Source organism: Rhipicephalus microplus, unplaced genomic scaffold, assembly GCF_043290135.1.
Source record: "Rhipicephalus microplus isolate Deutch F79 unplaced genomic scaffold, USDA_Rmic scaffold_13, whole genome shotgun sequence".
Taxonomy (NCBI): Eukaryota; Metazoa; Arthropoda; class Arachnida; order Ixodida; family Ixodidae; genus Rhipicephalus; species Rhipicephalus microplus.
The window spans coordinates 6,736,358-6,748,930 of NW_027464586.1; the positions used below are offsets into that span (position 1 = coordinate 6,736,358).

General features: G+C 52.6%; 3 non-coding genes across 3 annotated transcripts; all 3 read left to right on the top strand.

The window, feature by feature from the left end:
* Positions 1-5,492: 5,492 nt before the first annotated feature.
* TRNAN-GUU (transfer RNA asparagine (anticodon GUU)) lies at positions 5,493-5,566 on the top strand. Its single transcript has one exon. It is a non-coding gene; the product is annotated as a tRNA-Asn (tRNA).
* Positions 5,567-10,049: 4,483 nt separating this feature from the next.
* On the top strand, positions 10,050-10,123 carry TRNAN-GUU (transfer RNA asparagine (anticodon GUU)). Its single transcript has one exon. It is a non-coding gene; the product is annotated as a tRNA-Asn (tRNA).
* Positions 10,124-11,228: 1,105 nt separating this feature from the next.
* TRNAN-GUU (transfer RNA asparagine (anticodon GUU)) lies at positions 11,229-11,302 on the top strand. Its single transcript has one exon. It is a non-coding gene; the product is annotated as a tRNA-Asn (tRNA).
* Positions 11,303-12,573: the final 1,271 nt, after the last annotated feature.

Here is a 12,573-nt window from a genome sequence, read left to right on the forward strand (position 1 = left end):
TTTGGGGCGATAGCTCTGAAGAAATGGTCTGACGGTGGTGAGAGTGGAGCACGACTGTCCCCGTGGCGGAATGGGCTAGCGCGATCGGCTGTAAACCGAAAGGTTGGAGTTTCCAGCCCTCCCGGGAGTGGTGTGTTGCTTTTTTCTTTGCACTGATAGCTTTGAAGATATGTTCTGATGGTGGTGAGAGTGGAGCAGGACTGTCTCCGTGGCGCAATTGGCTTGCGCGATCGGCTGTTAACCGAAAGGTTGGAGGTTCGAGCCCTCCCAGGATTGGTGTGTTGCTTTTTTCTTTGTGGTAATAGCTTTGAAGATATGTTCTGATGGTTGTGAGAGTGGAGCACGACTGTCTTCATGGCGCAATTGGCTAGCGCGATCGGCTGTTAAACGAAAGGTTGGAGTTTCGAGCCCACCCGATGGTGGTGCGGCGCTTTTTTTTCTTTGTGGTGATAGCTTTGATGATATGTTCTGATGGTGGTGAGAGTGGAGCAGGACTGTCTCCGTGGCGCAATTGGCTAGCGCGATTGGCTGTTAACCGAAAGGTTGGAGTTTCGAACCCTCCCGGGAGGGGTGTGTTGCTTTTTTCTTTGCACTGATAGCTTTGAAGATATGTTCTGATTGTGGTGAGAGTGGAGCAGGACTGTCTTCGTGGCGCAATTGGCTTGCGCGGACGGCTGTTAACCGAAAGGTTGGAGGTTCGAGCACCACCCGGTGGTGGTGCGGCACTTTTTTTTTCTTTGCACTGATAGCTTTGAAGATATGTTCTGATAGTGGTGAGAGTGGAGCAGGACTGTCTCCGTGGCGCAATTGGCTTGCGTGATCGGCTGTTAACCGAAAGGTTGGAGGTTCGTGCCCACTCGGGGGTGGTGCGGCGCTTTTTTTTCTTTGGGGTGATAGCTCTGAAGAAATGGTCTGACGGTGGTTGAGAGAGAAGCACGACTGTCTCTGTGGCGCAATTGGCTAGCGCGATCGGCTGTTAACCGAAAAGTTAGAGGTTCGAGCCCACCCGGTGGTGGTGCGGCGCTTTTTTTCTGGGGGCTGATAGCTTTGAAGATATGTTCTGATGGTGGTGAGAGTAGAGCAGGACTGTCTCCGTGACGCAATTGGCTAGCGTGATCGGCTGTTAACAGAAAATTTGGAGGCTCGAGCCCACCCGGTGGTGGTGCGGCGCTTTTTTTTCTTTGGGCTGATAGCTTTGAAGATATGTTCTGATGGTGGTGAGAGTAGAGCAGGACTGTCTCCGTGGCGCAATTGGCTAGCGCGATTGGCTGTTAACCAAAAGATTGGAGTTTCGAGCCCTCCCGGGAGTGGTGTGTTCCTTTTTTCTTTGCGCTGATAGCTTTGAAGATATATTCTGATGGTGGTGAGTGTGGAGCAGGACTGTCTCCGTGGCGCAATTGGCTTGCGCGATCGGCTGTTAACCGAAAGAATGGAGGTTCGAGCCCACCCGGTGGTGGTGCGGCGCTTTTATTTCTTTGCGCTGATAGCTTTGAAGATATGTTCTGATGGTGGTGAGAGTGTAGCAAGACTGTCCCCGTGGCGCAATGGGCAAGCACGATCGGCTGTCAACCGAAATGTTGGAGTTTCGAGCCCACCCGGTGGTGGTGCGGCGTTTTTTTTTCTCTGCGTTGATTGTTTGAAGATGTGTTCCGATGGTGGTGAGAGTGGAGCAAGACTGTCTCCGTGGCGCAATGGGCTAGCGCGATCGGCTGTTAACCGAAAGGTTGGAATTGCGAGCCCTCCCGGGAGTGGTGTGTTGCTTTTTTCTTTTCGGTAATAGCTTTGAAGATATGTTCTGATGGTGGTGAGAGTGCAGCAGGACTGTCTTCGTGGCGCAATTGGCAAGCGCGATCGTCTGTTAACCGAAAGGTTGGAGGTTCGAGCCCACCCGGTGGTGGTGCGGTGCTTTTTTTTCTTTGGGCTGATAGCTTTGAAGATATGTTCTGATGGTGGTGAGAGTGGAGCAGGACTGTCTCCCTGGCGCAATTGGCTAGCGCGATCGGCTGTTAACCGAAAGGTTGGAGGTTCGAGCCCACCCGGTGGTGGTGCGGCGCTTGATTTTTCTTTGTGCTGATAGCTTTGAAGATATGTTCTGATGGTGGTGAGAGTGGAGCAAGACTGTCCTCGTGGCGCAATGGGCTAGCGCGATCGGCTGTAAACCGAAGGTTTGGAGTTTCGAGCCCTCCCGGGAATGGTGTGTTGCTTTTTTCTTTGCACTAATAGCTTTGAAGATATGTCCTAATGGTGGTGAAAGTGGAGCAGGACTGTCTCCGTGGCGCGATTGGCTAGCGCGATCGGCTTTTAACCGAAAGGTTGGAGGTTCGAGCCCACCCGGTGGTGCGGTGCTTTTTTTCTTTGCGCTAACAGCTTTGAAGATATGTTCTGATGGTGTTGAGAGTGGAGCAAGGCTATCTCCGTGGCGCAATGGGCTAGCGCGATCGGCTGTTAACCGCAAGGTTGGAGTGTCGAGCCCTCCCAGGAGTGGTGTGTTGCTTTTTTCTTTGTGGTAATAGCTTTGAATTATGTTCTGATGGTGGTGAGAGTGGAGCAGGACTGTCTCCATGGCGCAATTGGCTAGCGCGATCGGCTGTTAACCGAAAGGTTGGAGTTTCGAGCCCACCCGAGGGTGGTGCGGCGCTTTTTTTTCTTTGTGCTGATAGCTTTGAAGATATGTTCTGATGGTGGTGAGAGTGGAGCAGGACTGTCTCCGTGGCGCAATTGGCTTGCGCGATCTGCTGTTAACCAAAAGGTTGGAGTTTCGAGCCCACCCTGTGGTGGTGCGGCGCTTTTTTTTCTTTGTGCTGATAGCTTTGAAGATATGTTCTGATGGTGGTGAGAGTGGAGCAGGACTGTCTCCTTGGCGCAATTGGCTAGCGCGATTGGCTGTTAAACGAAAGGTTGGAGGTTCGAGCCCACCCGGTGGTGGTGCGGTGCTTTTTTTATTGGGCTGATAGCTTTGAAGATATGTTCTGATGGCGGTGAGAGTGGAGCAGGACTGTCTCCCTGGCGCAATTGGCTAGCGCGATCGGTTGTCCACCGAAAGGTTGGAGGTACGAGCCCACCCGGTGGTGGTGCGGCGCTTTTTTTTCTTTGCGCTGATAGCTTTGAAGATATGTTCTGATGGTGGTGAGAGTGGAGCAAGACTGTCCCCGTGGCACAATGGGTTAGCGCGATCGGCTGTTAACCGGAAGGTTGGAGTTTCGAGCCATCCCGGTAGTGGTGTGTTGCTTTTTTCTTTGCACTGATAGCTTTGAAGATATGTTCTGATGGTGTTGAGAGTGGAGCAGGACTGTCTCCGTGGCGCAATTGGCTAGCGCGATCGGCTGTTAACCGAAAGGTTGGAGGTTCGAGCCCACCCGGTGGTGGTGCGGCGCTTTTTCTTTCTTTGGGGCGATAGCTCTGAAGAAATGGTCTGACGGTGGTGAGAAAGGAGCACGACTGTCCCCGTGGCGGAAAGGGCTAGCGCGATCGGCTGTTAACCGAAACGTTGGAGTTTCGAGCCCTCCCGGGAGTGGTGTGTTGCTTTTTTCTTTGCACTGATAGCTTTGAAGATATGTTCTGATGGTGGTGAGAGTGGAGCAGGACTGTCTCCGTGGCGCAATTGGCTTGCGCAATCGGCTGTTAACCGAAAGGTTGGAGGTTCGAGCCCTCCCAGGAGTGGTGTGTTGCTTTTTTCTTTGTGGTAATAGCTTTGAAGATATGTTCTGATGGTGGTGAGAGTGGAGCACGACTGTCTCCATGGCGCAATTGGCTAGCGCGATAGGCTGTTAACCGAAAGGTTGGAGTTTCGAGCCCACCCGATGGTAGTGTGGCGCTTTTTTTTCTTTGTGGTGATAGCTTTGATGATATGTTCTGATGGTGGTGAGAGTTGAGCAGGACTGTCTCCGTGGCGCAATTGGCTAGCGCGATTGGCTGTTAACCGAAAGGTTGGAGTTTCGAACCCTCCCGGGAGTGGTGTGTTGCTTTTTTCTTTGCACTGATAGCTTTGAAGATATGTTCTGATGGTGGTGAGAGTGGAGCATGACTGTCTTCGTGGCGCAATTGGCTTGCGCGATCGGCTGGTAACCGAAAGGTTGCAGGTTCGAGCACAACCCGGTGGTGGTGCGGCGCTTTTTTTTCTTTGCACTGATAGCTTTATGTTCTGATAGTGGTGAGAGTGGAGCAGCACTGTCTCCGTGGCGCAATTGGCTTGCGTGATCAGCTGTTAACCGAAAGGTTGGAGGTTCGAGCCCACCCGGTGGTGGTGCGGCGCTTTTTTTTCTTTGGGCTGATAGCTTTGAAGATATGTTCTGATGGTGGTGAGAAGGGAGCAAGACTGTCTCTTTGGCGCAATGGGCTAGCGCGATCGGCTGTTAACCGAAAGGTTGGAGTTTCGAGCCCTCCCGGGAGTGGTGTGTTGCTTTTTTCTTTGTGGTAATAGCTTTCAAGTTATGTTCTGATGGTGGTGAGAGTGAAGCAGGACTGTCTCCATGGCGCAATTGGTTAGCGCGATCGGCTGTTAACCGAAAGGTTGGAGTTTCGAGCCCACCCGGTGGTGGTGCGGCGCTTTTTTTTCTTTGGGCTGATAGCTCTGAAGAAATGGTCTGACGGTGGTGAGAGTGGAGCACGACTGTCTCTGTGGCGCAATTGGCTAGCGCGATCGGCTGTTAACCGAAAGGTTGGAGTTTCGAGCCCTCCCGGGAGTGGTGTGTTGCTTTTTTCATGCACTGATAGCTTTGAAGATATGTTCTGATGGTGGTGAGAGTGGAGCAGGACTGTCTCCGTGGCGCAATTGGCTTGCGCAATCGGCTGTTAACCGAAAGGTTGGAGGTTCGAGCCCTCCCAGGAGTGGTGTGTTGCTTTTTTCTTTGTGGTGATAGCTTTGATAATATGTTCTGATGGTGGTGAGAGTGGAGCAGGACTGTCTCCGTGGCGCAATTGGCTAGCGCGATTGGCTGTTAACCGAAAGGTTGGAGTTTCGAACCCTCCCGGGAGTGGTGTGTTGCTTTTTTCTTTGCACTGATAGCTTTGAAGATATGTTCTGATGGTGGTGAGAGTGGAGCATGACTGTCTTCGTGGCGCAATTGGCTTGCGCGATCGGCTGTTAACCGAAAGGTTGGAGGTTCGAGCACCACCCGGTGGTGGTGCGGCGCTTTTTTTTCTTTGCACTGATAGCTTTGAAGATATGTTATGATAGTGGTGAGAGTGGAGCAGGACTGTCTCCGTGGCGCAATTGGCTTGCGTGATCAGCTGTTAACCGAAAGGTTGGAGGTTCGAGCCCACCCGGTGGTGGTGCGGCGCTTTTTTTTCTTTGGGCTGATAGCTTTGAAGATATGTTCTGATGGTGGTGAGAAGGGAGCAAGACTGTCTCCGTGGCGCAATGGGCTAGTGCGATCGGCTGTTAACCGAAAGGTTGGAGTTTCGAGCCCACCCGGTGGTGGTGCGGCGCTTTTTTTCTTTGGGCTGATAGCTCTGAAGAAATCTTCTGACGGTGGTGAGAGTGGAGCAGGACTGTCTCCGTGGCGCAATTGGCTAGCGCGATCGGCTGTTAACCGAAAGGTTGGAGGTTCGAGCCCTCCCGGTGGCGGTGCGGCGCTTTTTCTTTCTTTGGGGCGATAGCTCTGAAGAAATGGTCTGACGGTGGTGAGAGTGGAGCACGACTGTCTCTGTGGCGCAATTGGCTAGCGCGATCGGCTGTTAACCGAAAGCATGGAGGTTCGAGCCCACCCGGTGGTGGTGCGGCGCTTTTTTTCTTTGGGCTCATAGCTCTGAAGAAATGTTCTGACGGTGGTGAGAGTGGAGCAGGACTGTCCCCGTGGCGCCATTGGCTAGCGCGATCGGCTGTTAACCAAAAAGTTGGAGGTTCGAGCCCTCCCGGGAATGGTGTGTTGCTTTTTTCTTTGCACTAATAGCTTTGAAGATATGTTCTGATGGTGGTGAAAGTGGAGCAGGACTGTCTCCGTGGCGCGATTGGCTAGCGCGATCGGCTCTTAACCGAAAGGTTGGAGGTTCGAGCCCACCCGGTGGTGGTGCGGCGCTTTTTTTCTTTGCACTAATAGCTTTGAAGATGTGTTCTGATGGTGGTGAGAGTGGAGCAGGACTGTCTCCGTGGCGCAATTGGCTTGCGCGATCGGCTGTTAACCGAAAGGTTGGAGGTTCGAGCCCTCCCAGGATTGGTGTGTTGCTTTTTTCTTTGTGGTAATAGCTTTGAAGATATGTTCTGATGGTTGTGAGAGTGGAGCACGACTGTCTTCATGGCGCAATTGGCTAGCGCGATCGGCTGTTAAACGAAAGGTTGGAGTTTCGAGCCCACCCGATGGTGGTGCGGCGCTTTTTTTTCTTTGTGGTGATAGCTTTGATGATATGTTCTGATGGTGGTGAGAGTGGAGCAGGACTGTCTCCGTGGCGCAATTGGCTAGCGCGATTGGCTGTTAACCGAAAGGTTGGAGTTTCGAACCCTCCCGGGAGGGGTGTGTTGCTTTTTTCTTTGCACTGATAGCTTTGAAGATATGTTCTGATTGTGGTGAGAGTGGAGCAGGACTGTCTTCGTGGCGCAATTGGCTTGCGCGGACGGCTGTTAACCGAAAGGTTGGAGGTTCGAGCACCACCCGGTGGTGGTGCGGCACTTTTTTTTTCTTTGCACTGATAGCTTTGAAGATATGTTCTGATAGTGGTGAGAGTGGAGCAGGACTGTCTCCGTGGCGCAATTGGCTTGCGTGATCGGCTGTTAACCGAAAGGTTGGAGGTTCGTGCCCACTCGGGGGTGGTGCGGCGCTTTTTTTTCTTTGGGGTGATAGCTCTGAAGAAATGGTCTGACGGTGGTTGAGAGAGAAGCACGACTGTCTCTGTGGCGCAATTGGCTAGCGCGATCGGCTGTTAACCGAAAAGTTAGAGGTTCGAGCCCACCCGGTGGTGGTGCGGCGCTTTTTTTCTGGGGGCTGATAGCTTTGAAGATATGTTCTGATGGTGGTGAGAGTAGAGCAGGAGTGTCACCGTGACGCAATTGGCTAGCGTGATCGGCTGTTAACAGAAAATTTGGAGGCTCGAGCCCACCCGGTGGTGGTGCGGCGCTTTTTTTTCTTTGGGCTGATAGCTTTGAAGATATGTTCTGATGGTGGTGAGAGTGTAGCAAGACTGTCCCCGTGGCGCAATGGGCAAGCACGATCGGCTGTCAACCGAAATGTTGGAGTTTCGAGCCCACCCGGTGGTGGTGCGGCGTTTTTTTTTCTCTGCGTTGATTGTTTGAAGATGTGTTCCGATGGTGGTGAGAGTGGAGCAAGACTGTCTCCGTGGCGCAATGGGCTAGCGCGATCGGCTGTTAACCGAAAGGTTGGAATTGCGAGCCCTCCCGGGAGTGGTGTGTTGCTTTTTTCTTTTCGGTAATAGCTTTGAAGATATGTTCTGATGGTGGTGAGAGTGCAGCAGGACTGTCTTCGTGGCGCAATTGGCTAGCGCGATCGTCTGTTAACCGAAAGGTTGGAGGTTCGAGCCCACCCGGTGGTGGTGCGGTGCTTTTTTTTCTTTGGGCTGATAGCTTTGAAGATATGTTCTGATGGTGGTGAGAGTGGAGCAGGACTGTCTCCCTGGCGCAATTGGCTAGCGCGATCGGCTGTTAACCGAAAGGTTGGAGGTTCGAGCCCACCCGGTGGTGGTGCGGCGCTTGATTTTTCTTTGTGCTGATAGCTTTGAAGATATGTTCTGATGGTGGTGAGAGTGGAGCAAGACTGTCCTCGTGGCGCAATGGGCTAGCGCGATCGGCTGTAAACCGAAGGGTTGGAGTTTCGAGCCCTCCCGGGAATGGTGTGTTGCTTTTTTCTTTGCACTAATAGCTTTGAAGATATGTCCTAATGGTGGTGAAAGTGGAGCAGGACTGTCTCCGTGGCGCGATTGGCTAGCGCGATCGGCTTTTAACCGAAAGGTTGGAGGTTCGAGCCCACCCGGTGGTGCGGTGCTTTTTTTCTTTGCGCTAACAGCTTTGAAGATATGTTCTGATGGTGTTGAGAGTGGAGCAAGGCTATCTCCGTGGCGCAATGGGCTAGCGCGATCGGCTGTTAACCGAAAGGTTGGAGTGTCGAGCCCTCCCAGGAGTGGTGTGTTGCTTTTTTCTTTGTGGTAATAGCTTTGAATTATGTTCTGATGGTGGTGAGAGTGGAGCAGGACTGTCTCCATGGCGCAATTGGCTAGCGCGATCGGCTGTTAACCGAAAGGTTGGAGTTTCGAGCCCACCCGAGGGTGGTGCGGCGCTTTTTTTTCTTTGTGCTGATAGCTTTGAAGATATGTTCTGATGGTGGTGAGAGTGGAGCAGGACTGTCTCCTTGGCGCAATTGGCTAGCGCGATTGGCTGTTAAACGAAAGGTTGGAGGTTCGAGCCCACCCGGTGGTGGTGCGGTGCTTTTTTTTCTTTGGGCTGATAGCTTTGAAGATATGTTCTGATGGCGGTGAGAGTGGAGCAGGACTGTCTCCCTGGCGCAATTGGCTAGCGCGATCGGTTGTCCACCGAAAGGTTGGAGGTACGAGCCCACCCGGTGGTGGTGCGGCGCTTTTTTTTCTTTGCGCTGATAGCTTTGAAGATATGTTCTGATGGTGGTGAGAGTGGAGCAAGACTGTCCCCGTGGCACAATGGGTTAGCGCGATCGGCTGTTAACCGGAAGGTTGGAGTTTCGAGCCATCCCGGTAGTGGTGTGTTGCTTTTTTCTTTGCACTGATAGCTTTGAAGATATGTTCTGATGGTGTTGAGAGTGGAGCAGGACTGTCTCCGTGGCGCAATTGGCTAGCGCGATCGGCTGTTAACCGAAAGGTTGGAGGTTCGAGCCCACCCGGTGGTGGTGCGGCGCTTTTTCTTTCTTTGGGGCGATAGCTCTGAAGAAATGGTCTGACGGTGGTGAGAGTGGAGCACGACTGTCCCCGTGGCGGAAAGGGCTAGCGCGATCGGCTGTTAACCGAAACGTTGGAGTTTCGAGCCCTCCCGGGAGTGGTGTGTTGCTTTTTTCTTTGCACTGATAGCTTTGAAGATATGTTCTGATGGTGGTGAGAGTGGAGCAGGACTGTCTCCGTGGCGCAATTGGCTTGCGCAATCGGCTGTTAACCGAAAGGTTGGAGGTTCGAGCCCTCCCAGGAGTGGTGTGTTGCTTTTTTCTTTGTGGTAATAGCTTTGAAGATATGTTCTGATGGTGGTGAGAGTGGAGCACGACTGTCTCCATGGCGCAATTGGCTAGCGCGATAGGCTGTTAACCGAAAGGTTGGAGTTTCGAGCCCACCCGATGGTAGTGTGGCGCTTTTTTTTCTTTGTGGTGATAGCTTTGATGATATGTTCTGATGGTGGTGAGAGTTGAGCAGGACTGTCTCCGTGGCGCAATTGGCTAGCGCGATTGGCTGTTAACCGAAAGGTTGGAGTTTCGAACCCTCCCGGGAGTGGTGTGTTGCTTTTTTCTTTGCACTGATAGCTTTGAAGATATGTTCTGATGGTGGTGAGAGTGGAGCATGACTGTCTTCGTGGCGCAATTGGCTTGCGCGATCGGCTGTTAACCGAAAGGTTGCAGGTTCGAGCACAACCCGGTGGTGGTGCGGCGCTTTTTTTTCTTTGCACTGATAGCTTTATGTTCTGATAGTGGTGAGAGTGGAGCAGCACTGTCTCCGTGGCGCAATTGGCTTGCGTGATCAGCTGTTAACCGAAAGGTTGGAGGTTCGAGCCCACCCGGTGGTGGTGCGGCGCTTTTTTTCTTTGGGCTGATAGCTTTGAAGATATGTTCTGATGGTGGTGAGAAGGGAGCAAGACTGTCTCCTTGGCGCAATGGGCTAGCGCGATCGGCTGTTAACCGAAAGGTTGGAGTTTCGAGCCCTCCCGGGAGTGGTGTGTTGCTTTTTTCTTTGTGGTAATAGCTTTCAAGTTATGTTCTGATGGTGGTGAGAGTGAAGCAGGACTGTTTCCATGGCGCAATTGGTTAGCGCGATCGGCTGTTAACCGAAAGGTTGGAGTTTCGAGCCCACCCGGTGGTGGTGCGGCGCTTTTTTTTCTTTGGGCTGATAGCTCTGAAGAAATGTTCTGACGGTGGTGAGAATGGAGCAGGACTGTCTCCGTGGCGCAATTGGCTAGCGCGATCGGCTGTTAACCGAAAGGTTGGAGGTTCGAGCCCTCCCGGTGGCGGTGCGGCGCTTTTTCTTTCTTTGGGGCGATAGCTCTGAAGAAATGGTCTGACGGTGGTGAGAGTGGAGCACGACTGTCTCTGTGGCGCAATTGGCTAGCGCGATCGGCTGTTAACCGAAAGGTTGGAGTTTCGAGCCCTCCCGGGAGTGGTGTGTTGCTTTTTTCTTTGCACTGATAGCTTTGAAGATATGTTCTGATGGTGGTGAGAGTGGAGCAGGACTGTCTCCGTGGCGCAATTGGCTTGCGCAATCGGCTGTTAACCGAAAGGTTGGAGGTTCGAGCCCTCCCAGGAGTGGTGTGTTGCTTTTTTCTTTGTGGTAATAGCTTTGAAGATATGTTCTGATGGTGGTGAGAGTGGAGCACGACTGTCTCCATGGCGCAATTAGCTAGCGCGATCGGCTGTTAACCGAAAGGTTGGAGTTTCGAGCCCACCCGATGGTGGTGCGGCGCTTTTTTTTCTTTGTGGTGATAGCTTTGATAATATGTTCTGATGGTGGTGAAAATGGAGCAGGACTGTCTCCGTGGCGCAATTGGCTAGCGCGATTGGCTGTTAACCGAAAGGTTGGAGTTTCGAACCCTCCCGGGAGTGGTGTGTTGCTTTTTTCTTTGCACTGATAGCTTTGAAGATATGTTCTGATGGTGGTGAGAGTGGAGCATGACTGTCTTCGTGGCGCAATTGGCTTGCGCGATCGGCTGTTAACCGAAAGGTTGGAGGTTCGAGCACCACCCAGTGGTGGTGCGGCGCTTTTTTTTCTTTGCACTGATAGCTTTGAAGATATGTTCTGATAGTGGTGAGAGTGGAGCAGGACTGTCTCCGTGGCGCAATTGGCTTGCGTGATCAGCTGTTAACCGAAAGGTTGGAGGTTCGAGCCCACCCGGTGGTGGTGCGGCGCTTTTTTTTCTTTGGGCTGATAGCTTTGAAGATATGTTCTGATGGTGGTGAGAAGGGAGCAAGACTGTCTCCGTGGCGCAATGGGCTAGTGCGATCGGCTGTTAACCGAAAGGTTGGAGTTTCGAGCCCACCCGGTGGTGGTGCGGCGCTTTTTTTCTTTGGACTGATAGCTCTGAAGAAATCTTCTGACGGTGGTGAGAGTGGAGCAGGACTGTCTCCGTGGCGCAATTGGCTAGCGCGATCGGCTGTTAACCGAAAGGTTGGAGGTTCGAGCCCTCCCGGTGGCGGTGCGGCGCTTTTTCTTTCTTTGTGGGGATAGCTCTGAAGAAATGGTCTGACGGTGGTGAGAGTGGAGCACGACTGTCTCTGTGGCGCAATTGGCTAGCGCGATCGGCTGTTAACCGAAAGGATGGAGGTTCGAGCCCACCCGGTGGTGGTGCGGCGCTTTTTTTCTTTGGGCTCATAGCTCTGAAGAAATGTTCTGACGGTGGTGAGAGTGGAGCAGGACTGTCCCCGTGGCGCCATTGGCTAGCGCGATCGGCTGTTAACCAAAAAGTTGGAGGTTCGAGCCCTCCCGGGAATGGTGTGTTGCTTTTTTCTTTGCACTAATAGCTTTGAAGATGTGTTCTGATGGTGGTGAGAGTGGAGCAGGACTGTCTCCGTGGCGCAATTGGCTAGCGCGATTGGCTGTTAAACGAATGGTTGGAGGTTCGAGCCCACCCGGTGGTGGTGCGGTGCTTTTTTTTCTTTGGGCTGATAGCTTTGAAGATATGTTCTGATGGCGGTGAGAGTGGAGCAGGACTGTCTCCCTGGCGCAATTGGCTAGCGCGATCGGCTGTTAACCGAAAGGTTGGAGGTTCGAGCCCACCCGGTGGTGGTGTGTTGCTTTTTTCTTTGTGGTAATAGCTTTGAAGATATGTTCTGATGGTGGTGAGAGTGGAGCAGGACTGTCTCCATGGCGCAATTGGCTAGCGCGATCGGCTGTTAACCGAAAGGTTTGAGTTTCGAGCCCACCCGGTGGTGGTGCGGCGCTTTTCTTTGTTTGTGCTGATAGCTTTGAAGATATGTTCGGATGGTGGTGAGAGTGGAGCAGGACTGTCTCCGTGGCGCAATTGGCTAGCGCGATTGGCTGTTTAACGAAAGGTTGGAGGTTCGAGCCCACCCGGTGGTGGTGCGGTAATTTTTTTTCTTTGGGCTGATAGCTTTGAAGATATGTTCTGATGGCGGTGAGAGTGGAGCAGGACTGTCTCCCTGGCGCAATTGGCTAGCGCAATCGGCTGTTAACCGAAAGGTTGGAGGTTCGAGCCCACCCGGTGGTGGTGCGGCGCTTTTTTTTCTTTGCGCTGATAGCTTTGAAGATATGTTCTGATGGTGGTGAGAGTGGAGCAAGACTGTCCCCGTGGCGCAATGGGTTAGCGCGATCGGTTGTTAACCGAAAGGTTGGAGTTTCGAGCCCTCCCGGGAGTGGTGTGTTGCTTTTTTCTTTGCGCTGATAGCTTTGAAGATATGTTCTGATGGTGGTGAGAGTGGAGCAGGACTGTCTCCATGGCGCAATTGG